The 20,443-nt window shown below is 35.1% G+C and overlaps 1 protein-coding gene across 2 annotated transcripts in view; it reads left to right on the forward strand.

The window, feature by feature from the left end:
* The window catches only part of Epha6 (EPH receptor A6), a 711,982-nt gene that overhangs the window by 214,779 nt on the left and 476,760 nt on the right, over nucleotides 1-20,443 (forward strand). The gene's annotated exons all lie outside the window — the stretch shown is intronic.

The raw sequence follows: 20,443 nt of genomic DNA on the forward strand, positions 1-20,443 counted from the left end.
GATAAAAATAACATTAAGAAAAGTCAGTAAGAATTCATGAGACTGTGCAATTAAGCATGTAACAATATGAATAGAAATTTTGCAGAAGGTGGTGTAATAATAAAAATTTAAAAATATATTTGTAGAATTAGTCAGTGACTTGAGACTTTGGACTGTTGATTACTGGCTTGTTGATATGTTAATGTGAGGTAATTATTGCAGTGAATTGAAGCTGAAAGTCAACACATTATACTCATTAATTTGGTGTAAGCTTCCTTATTGTTAATCACAGTTGATGTATCTATTTTCAACAGACTGATCCACAACCTTCCCATCATGCTTTGCCAACCATAAAATTGGAACTTTTTCAATCAACTTTCTAATTTTTAATTAAGAAATAGTTTTGTTCATCTAAAATTTGAATCATTTTGTCATTAAAATTAAAACTGATTTTTGTTATCTATCTGCTTAATATTGCATGTCATTTGTAGATGTGTGTATTCACAATTGTTTTTATTTTACCAAATAGGCATATTAATTTATTAAATGATTATGTGTAATAAATATCTCTTACTAATTGCTTGTGTACTGTTTCTGAAATAATATTACGTTTTCATCAAATTCCTCACCCTTTTCCCTTTTATCTGTTATTTGGATGTAATTTCTCATCATTCATCTGGTAGATAGATCAAGTGACTTACTTTGGGCCTATTTTACATGAATTAATTCAATATATGCACATTCCAATCCTTGGTCATTTAAGGCCCTCCCATGTAATCTGTGACATGGTCTTTCATTATTCTTCTCCTACTTGGAGGACAATCCAAAAGTAGTCTCCAAACCCTGGCAATAGAGAAACACAACCTAGAAGTTGCCTAGATACTGGCATGACCACATGGAACACAGGCTCAATGCCAACTATGCTGAATTATGAAATAAGTAAGCAATGATCATGTAGTGCATTGGATCAGTGAAAGCTTCCAGTTATTATTTGTTAGAGTCATTGGACTACCTTGGCAGATAGACTTGAGATTATGGAATATTTGGATGTTGGAAAAAATAAAGAACAGTTGATTTTGCAAGGATTCTGTATTCACATTTTTGGACCTAAGTCGCAAGTTAAAAGCAATCAGAAAACATATTGAAGGATATGAGTATTAATATATTGGCCAAGTCAACTTAACTATGGATACAGAAAGAACTGCAAAACAAATTCATAAGCAGATGCTGTTTTTCACATTAATTAATTAATTGCTAGTCCTGGGGGTTTTGCTCTGAATGCCTCATGCTTGCTCAGCTGGTTGAACCATGTTTCCAGCCTGATTTTAGTACTGGTTGTTGTGGAGATCCAGTAGACTTTTCTGCCTTCTGGTTTCAAATTTGGATCCTCTGGATCTCAGCTTCCAGAGACACTGGAAGCAAGAACTACTGGTACTCTGCTCACTTAACTTTTACGGAAAAAAAAAGATACAAATAGTCATGTAGAAATCAAAACACAATATATCTAGGTGATATACTTAATAGTACAGGGACAGGAAAGGGGTCAGTTTTCGAAGATACTACAGGTTTGTTTCTGGTTATTATCCAAACTAATAGAGAAATGATAATGGCAGTATTGATTTCTTTGGTGTTTTCCAGGTCCCAAGGTACTGTGGAACCCTATTGTTTGCATTATTACATGGAATGCTTAGACACTTATTTCAGAGATTGGAATCAAAGTGAGAAAAAGCCAATAAAATTACCAACATCATCTCACTGGCTGTTGAGCTGCCAGGTTGAGATTAACTATCAGACTCACATTATTCCAGAGATAACAAACATCACAAATTGGGCTGTGGCCGAGAAAAGAGTTAGGATAGTATTAGAAATGACTAACGGCAGATGCTGTAAATATTTTCCCTATATTTTCTTTGGACAGCTTTAAAGTGATAGGACAAGAGCTACTTACTATTTTTCATGTTTAATTATGTGGGCTAATATATTCAGGTAGTTTAGATATTATTCCTTATAATTATTTCTCTATATGCTAACCCAAAGCAAAATCTCCTTTGAATATTTTTATGGAGAAGCTTGTGAGATTTTTAAAGTAGACAGAAATAAAAATGACATAAATAATTAAAGCATTTCTATTAACAACTTGAAGGTCATTGATGTTTATTATTGGACAATCAAGTGTATCTGTGAACAGGGAAACATTTTATAATGTATTGTAATTGATAATTCCATCTTATTCTGGAACATTTTCTCTGATTTGTGTTTTCTTACTACAGTGGGTGAAATATCATAGCTATATTATTTGTTGTCAAGATTGAATAGTAGATTTTAAATGTTAAGATTGTTTAGTACAAAATATAGAAGCTAAGAAGACAAATATATATATATATCCACAAATATATATATATCCACAAATATATATATATATCCACAAATATATATATATATCCACAAATAAAAAGGAATTAATTAGAAAATATTAGAGTTAGTGGTGACCTTTGTAACTGTCCAGACTTGCCACTTACAAAGGAAGATTCAAAGAAACTAAAGAGCATTTCTAAAATACTACTAGGGCATGCATAGAGTTAGTGAAAAAAATATATATCACCAGAACTACTCCTTTCTCTCCATCATTTGTTGATCCATGTGCCCATTGAATAATCTTCAAATGGTAGTTATTTTATTTCCAACTAAAATAAAATAGATATTTGATGGAATATTGAGTAATTGCCTTGTTGAGAGCATGTGAATACTCCCAAAGGCCTCTCTTGTGTCTCATATATATGTACATATATATATTACTTATAATATTTATCTCCTATTAATTAGCAGACTTTCACCTCTTTATTAAATTATAGCCTCCTTTCCAGAGGCCAATCTCAAAGACAAACTGGAACAGCAAGTTTCTTCAAGGTGCAATTTCTATTTACATAAATCTACTTAAGCATTTTGCTCATTAGAAGTTGGTATACTATCCAAGCTTTAAATTCTTTGCAATAATGTTTCTTCATAATTAAAATGAATATGTGGTTTTATAAGAGAATAAATGTATGTTTGCAAAAACTTATATTCCTGAGTTAATTGCAAAAGGCCACACAATGTATTACTCTCATCTTTACCTTCATTGAAATACAATTCTTCTGTCATTCATGACATCACTTCCAGCTCTAACCAGTTACTCTGTGGAATATTTCTGGACAAGTAGGTTAAAATAAGTTTCTTCACAATTGTTTAGGAGCTACCATTTCCCTACTGGAACTCTTTGCATCTTTTGTTTGGCCTATTTTCTTGATAAATAAAATGAGTCAGAAGTGACATCCAAGACTTCTGTGATGGGATTTTCAAAAGATTACATCCTTTATCAGGGAATTTGGAGAGGTTCCACTCTAGAGATCCTGAGCTACCATAAAATATCTTCTCACACCCCATTACCTCTATGCTACCTGCAGATAATTCTCTCAAGAGTCCATTTGAGCCTTTCCTCCCAGTCACTCACAACAAGACTGTGGATGTGTGAGTGAGTCTCACACTGTGCAGTCATCCTTATTTCAGACATCTAACAGGTAACCTTGATCTATGCTATATTGAGCAAGCTTTGCTCAACTGAGCTCCAGCCAACCTCATTTCCTATATGAAATATAGCAATACTATGATTCCAATTTTGAGACACTGAACATGGAGGATTGTAGTTTGTGATTTTAACATTGAGACAAGCATAAGTCTCAGAACCTCATATATGGTAAATTTTAATGTAGAACTGTCAAAATATGCATATATCTATCTATAGGCATACATGGTTATTATAAACTTATCTATACATGACTCACTGCCTTACATATGAAACTATAACCCCTCTGTACTTCACTTTAACAATAAAGAAAAAAGATGGTAAAAAATACATGTCAACGTTTTTGAAGTTAATGGAAATTTTAATTTGTTATTACTGCCATGATACTAAATGGCGCAGTGAGTTGAAGTCTACCTCCACACATTACTGAGAAAGTATTTTAGACTTATAGCACTTTTAACCTTATCTCCATGGCTTTCAAATTCCTAGAATATCTCTCTAACCTAAATCCAAGGTCACAGACATACCTGTTTAGCAGTACCGCAAATACCATTGTGATGTTTCCAAAACCAGCAGTGAGGAAGCTTGGCATACGGTCAGTGAACTTCGTTGAACATGTTCTGTCTCTCACATTCCTCTTTCAGATCACATCTGTCTGTCTCTACTTACTCAGAGCTTTTCAAGATTGCAAAGGGTTGGTAGCAATCTGGGCTCATGTTTCTCCAAAGTCACCAAACTATATTAAACTGTAAAAGACCTCCCTTTGATTTGTAAGTCCTCTTTTACTGCCATTATAAAATCATTTAATAAGCTAGCATAAAACCCACATTCTTTTAAACAACATTTTAAAATCACTTTTAGTATTTTTGAAGTTATATTTATATTTATCTCAGTCCTCTTACATGAACTTTGGGCTCAAGGGCTCCAAACAGTATAATTTTTATAGGATATTATGTGGTGATGTTTTGTTCCATCATTCCCATTAGAAAATAATTATCAACAAAGCAATGGTTCTCTTTGACAGTTTCAGAGGTTTTTTAAAGATAAAATGAGATATTTATTGATTTTGTGAGATTTTATAGAGTAATTTTAATAGATAAGTTAAAGTAACTTATTGACATCAGTAACTAATACATAGAGCAAGACTTTTCCTTAGTTTAGAATATCAAAAATGTTTATGAGGTCCAGGTGTGCAGCTCAGTGGTCAAGTGCTTGCCTATCATGTGCAACGTCCTAAGTTCTATCACTAGAAAAGACTTGTGCATGTAAGTTAAGCATGAGCATATGTTCCCTGCCATTGATCTGACAAACTATAGTACTGACTAAAACACTTGGGTTCAATTCTTATATAGGTCCAAGTAACCCAAGCTGCCAGAAAATGAGTTTCCAATGGAGCATGAAAACTAGACCTCTGGGTATATAGTTATATCTGGTGCAAATTAATGTGTTTTTTAATAATAAAGTTTTTGAGAAACAAAATTCACCAAGAAAATGTATGCTTTCCAGAGAATGACAATTGCATGTATATCTCAGATCCTGTTGAGCAGCCACTTTCTGAATTACTTGAGGTATTTCACTATTCCATCTGCTGCTGTCTCTAGTCATGTCCTCAGAAATCCTTATATTTATGTATTATTTAAAAGCATGGGTGCATCAGAGAAATGTGAATTTGTCCTTAGCTGATTTTGTGGTTATGGGAACATCACAGAGTATGCGTAAATGAATCAGGACAGCAAAAGTGTAACTAGGCAGTATAATCTTATGGTACCTCTGTTGACCTGTCATTGACTGTAACATCATCATGTCCTGCATAACTATATATGAAATGTGTAGGGCAATGAAATATAGAAGGGCATAAATTAGATTAGTGGTTGTTCCTGGCTGGAAAGATAGTGACATAGACAGTGCTTGTTGTAGATCTCAGACTTCTTTTTAGTATGATAATAATGTTCTAAAAGTTAGATTTAGGGAACAGTTATGTACAACTGTAAGTATAAAAAGGATCTTGAATATAGTGTTGCTCGGTTTATTAAATGATCTCTTATTATATGTAAATATTTCAATAAAATGGTTAAAATAAATGTACTTATTTATATATTCACTTATTTGCTGGCTCTAGGGCTTGAACTCAGAGCATTGTGATTTTTCTTGGTTTTTCTGCTTACAGCTGGCATTCTACCACTTGAGACCCATCTCCCACTTCAATTGCTTTCTGTTAATTAGAGACAAGTGCCTCAAGTGAGATGACTTTGAAATGTGATTCTCAGATCTCAGCTCCCTGAGTAGGTAATATTATAGGTCTGCACTACTAGCATCTGATATTTTTCACATTACTTGCAAGTGTGTTTTTTTTAATTCAAGAGAGTTCTTAATACAATGCCACGGTGTGATCTCTGTTCTAAAAGGAATAATTGGCAAAAACATGAAAAAAGTCATGCATATGCCAAAAATTACCTAACTTCTATAATAAAATAAAAAACTATCATATCCATATGCACAATAAATTTAATAAAAAAAGAAAAGGCTCCATGGGAAAGTTAAGGAAGAGGAAGTAACATTTGAATTGTCCTTAAAGTTTTAGAAAAATTTCCAAGGTATTTCATAATGATGAGATCATTTTATGCAGATTCATAAAGGCATGAAGTTGGAAACTGTAATCGTTTTATGGGATTGCAGTATTGTGTACCTCAGAGATATACTGGGCATAATGCCTCTATTGTTGGATGGTGGTAAGAAAAGGGACATAGTGAAGGGACTTCAACAAAGATTCTTTTTTTATGAAATAAGGGATCATAGATATTTTTAAATGTTAGAGGAAATGGAGGAATTAGAGGAATGTGTAGGTTCAAAGCAGTACATTGTACCTACAAAATATGTATAATTCTATGTGCCAGTTAAAACTGAATAAAAATAATTTTAAAAGAAGTAAAAAAAAAAAGGCATGAGTTTTTTTTTAAATGTTGTTTGTTTAGTGTAACAGCTTCATTGAAAAGAAGTAAGATCATCCAGGTACTGGTAGCTCACACCTGTAATTCTAGCTACTCGGGAGATCTGAGAAATGTCATTTGAGGTCAACCCACACTGGTAGTGTGTCTTCAATAAACTTTCAAAAAAGTTGGAAGCAGAGCTGTGAGTCAAGTGGTAGAGAGTTAAATTTGAGTGAAAGAAGCATTCTCCCTGTGTTCAAGCCCCAGGATGAGGAACATAGAGGGAGGGAGGGACCGAGAAAAGGAGGAAGGAAGGGAAGGAGGGAGGGAGGGGGAGAGAGAGAGAGAGAGAGAGAGAGAGAGAGAGAGAGAGAGAGAGAGAGAGAGAGAGAGAGAGAGAGAGAGAGAGGGAGGGAGAGAGAGAGAGAGAGAGAACAAGCCCGAGAGAAATCAATATGATAGTGAACATAGAAGAAAGTATTCCCTTATCCTCTGAGGAGAAATGAGACACTGATCCAAAATAACTACATAGAATACAGCAGTAGATTTTTGTTTTGTTTTTTTGTTTTTTTAGCCAGTCGTGGGGCTTGAACTCAGGGCCTGAGCACTGTCCCTGGCTTCTTTTTACTCAAGGCTAGCACTGGGCGACTTGAGCCACAGCACCACTTCTGGCTTTTTCTATATATGTGGTGCTGAGGAATCGAACCCAGGGCTTCTTGTATACGAGATGAGGACTTTACCACTAGGCCATATTCCCAGCCCCAGCAGTAGATTTTTTTCAACACTTATCAGAAGAGGAACTCCCAAAGCTTCATCTAGGGGAAAAGATGACAAGTAGTTCATTCAAATATCTGCCATCGAAATCTTCCATATTGACTGACTAGGTGATAAGGTTGGAGTTGTAATGAATTAGTAATGAAAATTTGTCATATTGGTGTCATTAAATCTCCCAGTTGCCTTGATTATTCTAGGTTGTCAAAACTTGATGATAGGATAAATGGGAAGCATGTTCATTTTTATCTGGCCTTCTCAAACTATTTCTACATGGGATTGCTGTTTCATTGTATTGCATTCCATTAACTCCCTGGATGACTGTTATTGATAGCTTTGTTCTTTGTTCCTTTGTTCAAGATTGTGTTGTTATTGTCTATTGAACTAAAATGAGGAAATTCTCTTTCCCTAGATCACATCAAGTAATTTCTTTTAAACTGACTGAGCCTCATGTCTGTTCCATGTAATATTTCTAATATCCAAACCATTATGTAAAGAGTGTTCACTGTATTCTTTTTGTTCTGGATTACAATATCCCATTTCATTCTGAGTCTATTGCTTGACCATTCCTACCCATGAGGATTTTCTTGATTCTGATGAGTGAGGAAAATGAATCAATAAAGAATAAATGTAGAAAATGCTGCATGATTGATAGCAAATATTATCTGTTGTTCATTGTTTTCTGGTATTTTATTTGCCCATGTAGATTTAAATTCATTTAATCTAAAGATGATATTGTAGGCCATTTCTTTCCAAGGGAAATTATTTGTTCTATATTTTAAACATGTTACTTTAAAGCTGATATTTTTTGATTCCCAAATATAACGGCATGATCCTTTTTTTAAGTGCCAAAGCTGTTATTGTATACAACAGACCTAAGTTGCCTTCACTAAATTTGGCCTCATTCAAAACATAGCAGGATACCTTTTCATGTCTCTGAAACCTTTATAATTCTAGCTGGTACTTCCCATATCATGCAGTGCAGAACTAGGTAAATTGCATAGTAGGTAAAAGCTGTCATAGTGTTACCCACCACAGGAAGTGGTAGGAAAGAAGTGTTAGAGGAAAGGCCATGGAGAGCTCACTAGGAAAAGGGACACAATATGCTGGTTATTCTCAGATGTAAAAGCCAAATAGATAGCAAGTGGTTCCATTTAAAAATCAATGCATATATGCCAAAACATCTTAGTCAGCATGAATCATTGATATTTGCAGATTGTATTCACTGCTACTTTAGTATGGGATTGGAGAAGGAGTGGTAAATAGGGTTCAGGAAAATGGCTCATATAGACTGTCTGCCTGTTTCTTTACTCTATAACCAGAACTCATTGGCAAGAAAAAGCAGAACATAGGAAAATAGTATAATGTTTGTCTCATAATGTATGTGTGATACTTTATTATATGGCATTATTGGCTCACAGTATCTAAGAGATGAAAGGACTGGTTTTAGTTGTTGTTTGTTTGTTGCATGTATGTGCAAGTCCTCAAAAGGACTGTTTTTGAAGTAATTTTCCCACTCCATATTTAGCTCTAGCAGAGGTCACAACCTGAGAAAATAACCAGTCAGGGAATGACCAATGGTAAGGTCAATTTACATGAAAAATGTCTCATTCCTAAATAGTTTTGATGTGTGCAAAGAACATCTGGTGCTACTCTTAACTTTTTGGGGACTTGACTAGACCACCCATATACTTACACAGTTATTTTTGGAAATTTCCAGAGATTAAAGCAAAAGTGTTCTGGGAGCTTTTCCATAGCTACAATGTTGCAGTCACTATCCTAGTTTCTTGCTGATTTCCCATGGTGTTGTTAAGGCTATGGTGGTCCTCAACATTAGGACACATTGCCCTGGCCTTGTAAAACTACAGGAACTGCTGAACACCAAATGGCCTATGTCTGTGATCCTAGCTACTTAGGAGGTGAAGATCCAAGGATTGCAGTTTGAAGCCAGCATAGGCAGGAAAGTTCATGAGACTCTTATCTCCAGTTAATGAACTAAAAGCTGGAAGTGGAAAGCACTAGCCTTGAGCATAGCAGCTCAGAGATAGTTCCAAGGACCCAGTTTCAAGCCTCAAGACAAGCAAAAGCAAAAAAAAAAAAAAAAAGGAAATAATAAATAAGAAACAAAAATTTACAGGGACTAAATAGAGCTTAGCTAGACTGACAGGTGACCAGTCATATCTATACCCATTTTTGGTTGTAATACACCTTGAACACTATTTTTAAATTATTGATATATTTCTATACTTTTCTATTATGATATAAGATGCTGAAAAGCAATAGCGAGGATTTATTTGATTTAGACTGCAAACATTTGCTGAGGGAATGAGTAACTCTAAGCCTCTGTACTCAGCCCAAATTATGCTGTGTTCACCTTTCTTTGGGTGAGTTCTTTTCCTGGAGAAGACTTCTCAAACATATAAATATACCACTTATATTTATCTCCTTTTAAACACAGATAACTCAAATTTAGGATCAATGTTGTTTAAACTTACAGTAGAATATATACTATATATGTAATTTCATTATGAAACAAAGCTATTTCCCATAGGCCTACTTCAGCACAGTGTAAGTAAAGAAAATAGAACAGTTCCTTTTGCAGGGAAAGAATAACTGGGTTATTGCCTCAAACATACAACTTTATGAACATTTTCTAACTAGCTGTTTAAAGACAGATAAGTAAGTGCATTGCTTCACGTAAAAAGAGGAAGAAAGTAAGAACTGATATATCTATCTATCTATCCATATATACATATATGTATATATATATATATATTTGCTTTTTTAAAATACAGGGGATTTGCTTTTTCTATGTACTGACAGAATAAGGTAAGAGCAAAATCACAAAGGTCAGAGATATTGGAAATGGAGAGATTAGATGTGCACTGTTTATTCATTATAGAATATTTTTTCACTGAGGACAAGGTACTATGAAAGATACTGACACATGTTGCTGGATGAAAAAATGATGTTGACCTTAATGAATCCTGTTTTAAGGAAGACAAACAAAAAGTTACTACTGAAATCCTTAAAGATATTGGTGCTAAGTGCAAAACTAATCATATGCTAACTGCTCAATTGAAGCCAAAATAAATTGTGATCATTGGTGCTGGTGGCTAGGAGAAGTATCATGTCAAGAAAGACTTTAAATCAATAAAAATGAAATTCTAGGAACAATTGAGGAAAACTGAAAAGCCTTTTATTTTATTTCTTACAAAATGAAGAACTAATTACAATAATAAGTGCAAAACAATAAATATAATGATAAAAGAGGTGTAAGAAGATAAAGTAACCTTAAAACAATCTTTAGCTCTATAGATCGGGTACTTTTTATACTCCTTGCCATTCAACCTTATATATCAAAAGAGATGGACTTATGCTTGCCAATTGGAAATAAGATGGCTAAAATATTTGTAAGTAGTGGGTAAGGGATCAGAATAATTTATTCTGATATGGTTACATTCGTTTTTAAAATTCAATTTTAAAAGTAAATGATAATCTTTGTTTTATAATGTAATTTCATGCTTTAAAATACATTTCTCATTGGAAGCCTTTTGTTTGTGGAAAGGAATTTTTTAATTTAATTTTATTGTCAAGGTATTATACAGAGGCGTTACAGTTACATATGTAAGGTAAGGAGTACATTTCTCCTCAAACATTGATATCACTTTCCTCATTTTTCTCCAACCTTCCCTCCCCCCCACCAAATTGTACAGTTCATTTCCAGCATATTTTCTTGTCTTGTGACTATTGCTATGGCATTGGTTCATCCTTTGTCCTTTTTCTCACATTTGTTGTTCCCCTTCCCTTCCCTAATTAAGATGAACCTATATACAATGCCCAGGGTACCAAAGGAAAAAAATTTAAATTATATATTTTATTGTGATTGTACAGGTGATATACAGAGGGTTTACAGTTACATGAGTTGGGTACTGAATATATTTCTTTTTGAACCATGTCTCCCCTTCCCTCCCTCTCTCCTAGGTTTTCCATCCCATCTCCACACTCAGATATATAGTTCATTTCAGATATGTGTCTAGTCATAGTCATAATGGAATCCTAAGTATCAGCACCCAGTCACTCAAAAAATAAGTTGGAAATAAGACTCAAGCACAAATGTCATTTCTGTTTCATTTTATTTAAAAGGCTACACCATATTCTTTTAAATTTTAGTTATTATTGTTGTTTTCCTTTTAGCAACCTAGTAATATAAGATTGCTATTTTAAGCCCTCCATTTAAAGAAAAGGTCATTGAATCCAACTTTCATGTGGTCTTCTGTGTATGCTATCATTAGACCTGTGTATGCGATCATAATTTGTAGACAGTATTAAGAATATGTGATAGTATACATATAATTATATTTTTAAATGTGGTAGTGAGAAAACAAACTTCTTTTTTATTAATTTTTATTATCACTAAGTGGTGGTACAAAGGAGGTACTATATAACAAAGCAGTTTATGAATACAGTGCATCTAAATCCATGTCACCCCCTTCAACATTCTCACTCCTCTTCAACCCATCCCTTCCCTTACTTTTCTTAATGGCATACCTGATGAATTTTTGACTGCATTCTCTCCTCTTTCCTCCCTTCATTTGTCTACCTACTGCCTTTGGCTGTACCTCCCTTTTGCCCTTTTGTATGTACATAGGTACTTGTACATTCTTGATGTTGTTTTATCCGGGCTTTGACCTAGTCTTTCTAACAGATAGTACTGTTTGAAGTCTCTATTATAAATGAAGTAATTTATTTGTAACTACTTGCACATTACTCAACATTGTTTTCTTTTAGATTTATAGATATATTCTATCTACCACAAATGAAAGAAACCATACTACCTTTGTTTCTCAGGGTTGGCTTCTGTCACTTAATACAATTTTTTTTCCAAGTTTTTGCATTTCATGGCAAATTGTGTAATATCCTCCTTTCTAATAGATAAGTGAAATTCAATTGTGTATACACACCACATTTTCTTGATGCATTCGTTCATGAGAGGTATTAGGCCGATTCCATATCTTGGCTACAGGGAATAGTGCTACAATGAACAAGGTTACTTACATTAAAGCCATTATCACAAACAAGCTTACTTCTCTGGAAATATTATTTTAATTGAGTGCCCTTGAGAAAATATTTACAGAGATATTTAAATATGGGAAAGGATACCACCTCATGAGGAGTAGCAACCCCTCCACTGCCCTTTTTTGAGTATAATGTTATAGTTTGATAGAATGAATTAGTAGTGAGTTCAGGGGTTGTCCAGTATCTAGAACTATTTGTGAAAATTACCTAAAACGTAGTCAGAATTCAGCTCTGACTTACCAATCTAGAGGACAGACTTAGAGGTTATTTTCAGCAGCAACAATAATCCATTTACAAATGTAGAATTTTCATGTGAAAAAAATGGTTTTATTCATGAATTTTTTCTTTGCTCATTATAAAATATGCCCTGTGAATTGAGTTCTCAAGATCTATTATTGTGGTGTTCATTTGTTGTGAGTGAATTTTTTAAAAATTGCATTTGACATGTACCTAGTTAAGTACTTGTTTTCGGCTTTTAGCATAATAAGCAATATGTGCTATCATAGCTTCAGTTTTTCTGCCAAGTAGAGAGTGACAGCTGTGTGGCAATATGCAATGCATATTTTCATCTACAGATAAATTGGAAGGAAGGAAAAACAGCTTCTGGGTGGGCAGGTCACCATCACTTAAATGAATCGTTAAAATTATATTTTTCCCTAGAAACAAAAACGTAATTGCTTTTCTGGTTAGATGCACACTGAAAGGCCTTATTTATATTATTGTAACATATTTTCTCTCAATTTATAACTTTCCCAAGATCCTTTGGAATTTTTCATTTTTGCAACTCTTCTCCAGTCAAGCAATGCACACTTACTGCTTTATAGAGCTTCATGAATGTTGTGCATATGTATTCTTGAAGGACAGAATTGCTTAGTACATAGCCCTGTAAGAGTGAAAGAGAGACCTCAATATTCTACATTTATCTGATTGGCAAGTAAGCTGTTGAAACTAAGTGTGCTATCACCTGTATGCATGCTGAAGAAAGGTTACAATCTTGACTGAGTATTTTTACAGTCCTATATTTTAAATTCACTCAAAACCATTTTACAATTTTTATACTACCTTAAATACAATTGCTTATCTCCAGCATTATGAATGTGTCCCACCTGTATTTCCAAATTGAATTTTAGTGTCAATCCCCAAAACCTAAGAATTCCTCCCAATTGTTTTATTTCATATGTGGTTACAGCACTCATCTCATGATATTAATGAATAACAATGAGGGAATCTCCATATCTTGTCCTATTTTTCAGTTGCTTTTACATAAGTAATAGTTTTTCTTTTAATTTTGTGTAAGTACTTTGACTAACTGATTGTGCCACTGGAGCATGTTTCCTTTTGTTTGTGTTTTTGTTGTTGTTGTTGTTGTTGTTTCGTGTTTGATATGCTACCTTGACATTATTTTGTAAGCCAAAACAAAACAATTACTCATGAATCCTTTGATATGCTGAGTAAATTAAATTCTACCTTGGAAATAAGTGTGTTGTTGCTGATGATGACTACTGTAATATTAGGCCTATCAGACTAACCACAAATTTAGAGACAGAGAAGTGAGCAAATCCTGTAGGCTCCCTCCTTGATATGTTATGGGTGTAAAGTACATGTTTCACCTTATTTGAACAGCTTCCCTTTGCTTCAAAGTAATTGGAAGAACTTAGCTGTGTTAGGTTGGCGGCCAGAGCTATTATAGCTGTGATGAGCAAGGCCTCAGTCTGTAAAGGAGACCCAGTGGCCAACTATTACATTATCACACCTACAAAGATGCCTCATTTGAAACAGTCCAGCTAGGAAGTAATCTCAATTTTGTACTCATATTCTGTTTCTCTCTCTTTCTTTTCTCAAGGAATTAATATTTATTTTATGGAATGTTGTCTTATAAATTGCATTTTCTAATGCATATGAGATAAACTCATCACTAAAATATATGGGAACTTTATCCACAGAGTTATATATTGTTTTTTTTTTATTTTTGTAATTATTTATTGTCAAAGTGATGTACAGTGAGGTTAAAGTTACATACGTTAGGCCGTGCGTACACTTTTTGTACTGTTTGTTACCTCCTCCCTCATTCCCCTCCCCCCTTCCCCCTTCCCCTCTCTTCCCATGAGTTGTTCAGGTGGTTTACACCAAATGGTTTTGAAAGTATTGCTTTTGGAGTTGTTTGTCTTTTTATCCTTTGTCTCCTGATTTTGATATTCCCTTTCACTTCCCTAGTTCTAATACCAGTATATACAGTATCCAGGGTACTTAGATGAGATACAGTGATAGTGCAAGTACAACCACAGAAAGGGGATACAAGAGGATCATCAACAATAGAAGCTACGGTTTCACATGGTGTGTTGAAAGTAATTAATTACAACAGTGATATAACACTTGTTTCCATAACATGGAGTTCATTTCACTTTGCATCATCTTATGCGTTCATAAGGGCATAGCTACTGGGCTCTTGTAATCCTCTGCTGTGACTAGCCTAAACCTGTGTTAATTATTCCCTATGAGGGAAAACACAGAGTCCATGTTTCTTTGGGTATGGCTCACTTCACTTAGTATAATTTTTTTCCAAGTCCTTCCATTCCTTATAAATGAGGCAATGTCATTCTTTCTGATAGAGGCATAAAATTCCATTGTGTATACGTACCACATTTTCCTGATCCATTCGTCTACTGATGGGCATCTGGGTTGGTTCCTAAAGACTTAAAAGACTTCTCTGATGAGGAAATGAGAATGGCCAAGAGACATATGAAAAAGTGCTCTACATCACTGGCCATAAAAGAAATGCAAATCAAAACAACAGTGAGATTCCATCTCACCCCAGTAAGAATGTCCTTTATCAAGAAAACTAACAATAACAATTGTTGGAGAGGATGTGGCCAAAAAGGAACCCTACTTCCTTGTTGGTGGGAATATAAACTGGTTCAGACACTCTGGAAAGCAGTATGGAGATTCCTCAGAAGGCTAAACATAGAGCTCCCCTATAACCCAGCAGCCCCACTTTTGGGCATCTACCCAAAAGACCACAAACAAGAACACACTAAAGCCACCAGCACAACAATGTTTATCGCAGCACAATTTGTCATAGCTAAAATCTGGGTTTTCTTATTACTTCTTGCATTATTACTTTTTTTCTTTCCTTCCTACTTCCCTACTTTTCTCTTTCTTTTCTTCCTTCCTTCCTTCCTTCCTTCCTTCCTTCCTTCCTTCCTTTCTTTCTTTCTTTCTTTCTTTCTTTCTTTCTTTCTTTCTTTCTTTCTTTCTTTCTTTCTTTCTTTCTTTCTTTCTATGATTTTATTCCTCAATACCTTAAAACAGAGAATTAACCCTTCTTAAATATATCTTGTAGGAATAATGACTCAAAAACTTGTTTCTTGGGCTGGGGATATAGCCTAGTGGCAAGAGTGCCTGCCTCGGATACACGAGGACCTAGGTTCGATTCCCCAGCACCACATATACAGAAAACGGCCAGAAGCGGCGCTGTGGCTCAAGTGGCAGAGTGCTAGCCTTGAGCGGGAAGAAGCCAGGGACAGTGCTCAGGTCCTGAGTCCAAGGCCCAGGACTGGCCAAAAAAAAAAAAAAAAAAACCTCTTTCTTTGTTACTATTGTAACAGCCACACATACTAAACTCAATATTTGTGCATATCTATGTTTATAACAAATATAATAAGGAATTTAAGTCATTTCATTTCACTTACAGATTATTTATGGATATTCTCTTTTTTAGTATGGAAGAAATTCTGTTAGTTTTAGTTGGGGTATCTTAGTCAAGATGGCCAATTTCTGATCATTGTGAGGAGGTGATTGCTATGTCTATTATGGCATCTGTTACTACTATCCTATTCATTCAGAACATAGAAATAAAAATTGAATGTAGAAAAATGTAACATTATTCCAAAAGTTTGGCTGGTGAACAATTCTCCTTTCTATTTCTGTCAGATCATTGTTCAATATTACCATCATGAATTAGAGGTTACATCAAACACTTCTAGTAAAATAATATAAAATTTTATGCAAATCTTCTAATGACAAAACATAAAAATTTTATGCATTGGTATGACAATGACCTATATGTAAATATTTTAAATTTTATCAGAAGGTGTGACTACTTTCACTTTTACAATAGTTAGCTGACTAATGAGGTTCCTCATTATTATGACAAAATAAAATTCTGTCACATATAAATCATCTGCAAATGAGAATGGAAATGATGGATTTGCTCAAAGCTCACTATATACATGTATGAACGTTTCCAATGGAATCCTACCCCATTTTACAAATGCATGCTCATTCAAAAATAAAATAGCAAAGCATCCATTTATATAATCAGTATTCTTACCATTTTACAATTACAGAGTTGTTTTTGATAACTCTAGTTTTGATACAATTTTATTTTGAAGTGGTCTTATTTTGGTTAGGGTAAATAAATAATAACCAATAGGCTACTATAGCTTCCTGTTTAATATATTTTTAGCATATTTCCTACATAGTCTGTAGCTTTTCATGACTTTCTTCATTGACTATGCTTATTTTAATTTGCCTATGACAATTTCCCATCTGCCCCCGACAAGTACTCTTCTACTCTCTTCTTTTGTGACTCAATTTTTATACTCCATATACAAGTAATATAATACAGTGTTTGTCTTCACTTGCCTGGATCATTTTCCATCATCATAATATTCCTCTGGTCACCCATGTTGTTGCAAATGACAGGATTCTGTATGAGTTAATAACATTCCACTGTTGATATATATCCAGTCATTCTTTGATCCAACATGCTTAATTTTATTCCGTATCATTATGACAGTCAATAGTGTAGCCATAAACATGGGATTTCAGATTTATCTTCAACATAACTTGTAATATGGAGGTCGGATCTGGCCAGCACCATCATTGGCTATTAAGGGGTATCAGATTGACTCCATCTGAGATTAGTTAAAGAGGGAAGAAGCTGACTCTATCACCACTATCTCCTGGGCCTCTGAGCTTCAGAGTTGAGGGCCCCACCTCCTCTGCTGGGAATCCGGGGAAGATTCCCCCTTGCTGTAAACAATAGTATCACCCCCACACACACCCCCTTCCCACTGCCAAATCCAAATCCTCACGCCAGTTCTAAATAGAATGATAGGTTGGTTCAAGCAGATACTACATAACAGGTTGTAACTCCATTGGCCAGCCTGAATCCCAAGAGACAGAGATAGGCACATGCCTATAGGTTACTGAGCCTACCAGTCAAGTGCTTGGGACTGGGAGCTTCCTGTGACCCAGCCCTCTGACCTGACCCTATTTAGGGGCAGGCCAGCTCAGGCACTATTAGGCCATGCTACATATTCTCTCTCGTCTGTTGTCTTTCATCCCCATGGCGTCCCACGTCAGCTCTCCATTGGAGCTGAATTGTTTTGTTGGTACTTAAAAATCTTCCAGAACTAAGTCTCTGTGTCTCTGTTCTGTTTTGAGAATTTTTTTCTAAAACCTAGGACCAGTCTATCTGGAACTCCCTCAATAAGTCCATCTTTTTTTGAGACTGTCTAAGTGGTGGACTTTTGGAGGGATGGGGAATCCCCTCCCTTGAGCCCCATTACAATACTCATTTATTTTCTTTGATTATATGCTCAGATATGGGATTGTTTGATTGTTCCGCAGTTTTCCTTTTAACTGTCTTGAAGAACATTTGAAAAGATTTTCCATAATAAGTATGTTGGTTTAATTCATCACAGTTATCTAAGAGTATCATTTTGTTTGTATGACAACAACTTTTTACTTAAATTTTATATTAATCACTTTACAAGTTGTTAAGTAATATCTCAATGTGGTTTAAGTAAATTCCCCTACAATTATTGGTGTTGGGCATGCTTTCATATGTTTATTAGCCATTTATCTTCTCTGGAAAAAATTTGTCTTTTTGACAGATTCCTTAAACTTTTTTGAGGGAAACTGTTGATTTCCTCCTATCCTATTATGTTTAACACACAACTCTTCAGTTTCAGACACTAGCCCTGAGAGAGAGAGTGAAAGAAAATGAAAGTTGAGAGAGAAAGAAAGAGAAGGATTCTGGAGGAGGGAGGAAGAAAAGGATGAAGGAAAGAAATGGGTGAGTAAAGAAGGAAAGAGAGGGAGAGGGGAAAGACAGAAGGACAGAGAGACTGAGGAAGGGATGCAGAGACACAGACACAAGAAAGAAAGAAAATGTGGGGTAGAGAATATAGGAGGGAACTGATTCCCATTCAGGAATTCTATACATACACTCACATCAAACCGGTCCAGCCTTACTATGATCTGATAGACATTTCTCTGGCTGTGTGTTGCCTATGAAGTTATGTGAGGGAAATTCATCACATGATTTGCTGAAATCCATAGCATAGTATGATTGTACTTAATGTGCTTGGGCTTAGTTGAGTGAAGGTTGTCAACTTGTATGCTGTTAACAGGTTTTCATTCCTCATGAAGACCAGGAGCAATAAAAATCTGAGCCTGGACCAATGTTCTCATGAGGGATCAGAACTCAACGCCACAATAGCAGTGCATTAACAGCAAAAGCATGCCTAACATCTTCAAGAACTCAGTAGCTGTAAAGAAATGAAATGGAGGCATAAAATTCCATTGTGTATATGTACCACATTTTTCTGATCCATTTGTCTACTGAGGGGCATCTGGGTTGGTTCCATATTTTAGCTATGACAAATTGTACTGAGATGAACATTGTTGTGCTGGTGGCTTTAGTGTGTTCTTGTTTGTGGTCTTTTGGGTAGATGCCCAAAAGTGGGGCTGCTGGGTCATACTGGAGCTCTATGCTTAGCCTTCTGAGGAATCTCCATACTGCTTACCAAAGTGGCTGACATTGCCCCATTTGTAAGGAAATGGAAGGACTTGGAAAAAATTATACTAAGTGAAGTGAGCCAGACCCAAAAAAACATGGACTCTATGGTCTCCCTCATAGGGAATAATTAGCATAGGTTTAAGCTAGTCACAGAAGAGGATCACAAGAGCCTAATAGCTGTGCCCCTATGAATGCATAAGATAACGCTAAGTGAAATGAACTCCACATTATGGAAACGAGTGTTATATCACTGTTGTAATTACTTTCAACATGCCATGTGAAACTGTAGCTTCTATTGCTGATGATCCCCTTCCTGTGGGTGTACCCGCACTGTCACTGTATCTTATCTGAGTACATTGGAAACTGTATATTCTGGTATTAGAACTAGGAAAGTGAAAGTGAATACCAAAATCAAGAGACAAAGGATAAAAAAACAAAATACTACAAAAGCAATACTTGCAAAACTGTTTGGTATAAACCAACTGAACAACTCATGGGAGGAGAGGGAATGTGGGAGGGGGGAGGAGGGAATGAGGAAGGAGGTAACAAACAGTACAAGAAATGTATCCAATGCCTAACGTATGAAACTGTAACTTCTCTGTACATCACTTTGACAATAAATAAGAAAATAAAAAAGAAATGGAATGGAATGGGAGAAGATGAGAGAAAAACAGGATGCTTTCCAGTGCTTGTTATAAACAAGTGACTTGAGAGCCATTTTGCATTGCTTATGTAAATGAAAGTTTTCACCCTCAATAAAAGGACTAACGCAGAAAGACCTTTTACACAATTACTCATGCATTGTATTATTTCAGTCCTGTACTTTTAGTTTTAAGAAGGACCAGGGGAATGCTCTGTCTGTCACATAGTTTGCATGAAGCCACTTTGGGGGTTCTAGTTTCTCCCCTTTGCTCTGCAGAAGCTATTAAAATCAATGTTATATGTGCAATTTCTTTCAAGGTTAACAAAAAAAGCTAGTTTGAAAAGCATCCCTTTCTCTATCATGAATCCCGACATTAATTTCCTCACTCTTGGGGGTTACGGCCTGTTTCTTACTTCTCTTATTATTTCCCAAAGTTCAGTGATAATATCTTAGGCTCACACAGACTCCCAGGCAGTCTTGGTGGAACACTGCAGTGTAATCAGTCTTTGTAAGAAAACTATCACTAAATTACAGTACTTAAATATCTCCTTGTGACTCCTCGTCCATATGGAGTTCAAATTCATTTTTGTCAATACATCTGATATCCCTCTTTGGTTTAGTAATTATTCCTTGTACTGATAAGCAAAAATCTCAATTTAGATGTTTAACTATTT

This window comes from Perognathus longimembris, chromosome 5, assembly GCF_023159225.1.
Source record: "Perognathus longimembris pacificus isolate PPM17 chromosome 5, ASM2315922v1, whole genome shotgun sequence".
Lineage (NCBI taxonomy): Eukaryota > Metazoa > Chordata > Mammalia > Rodentia > Heteromyidae > Perognathus > Perognathus longimembris.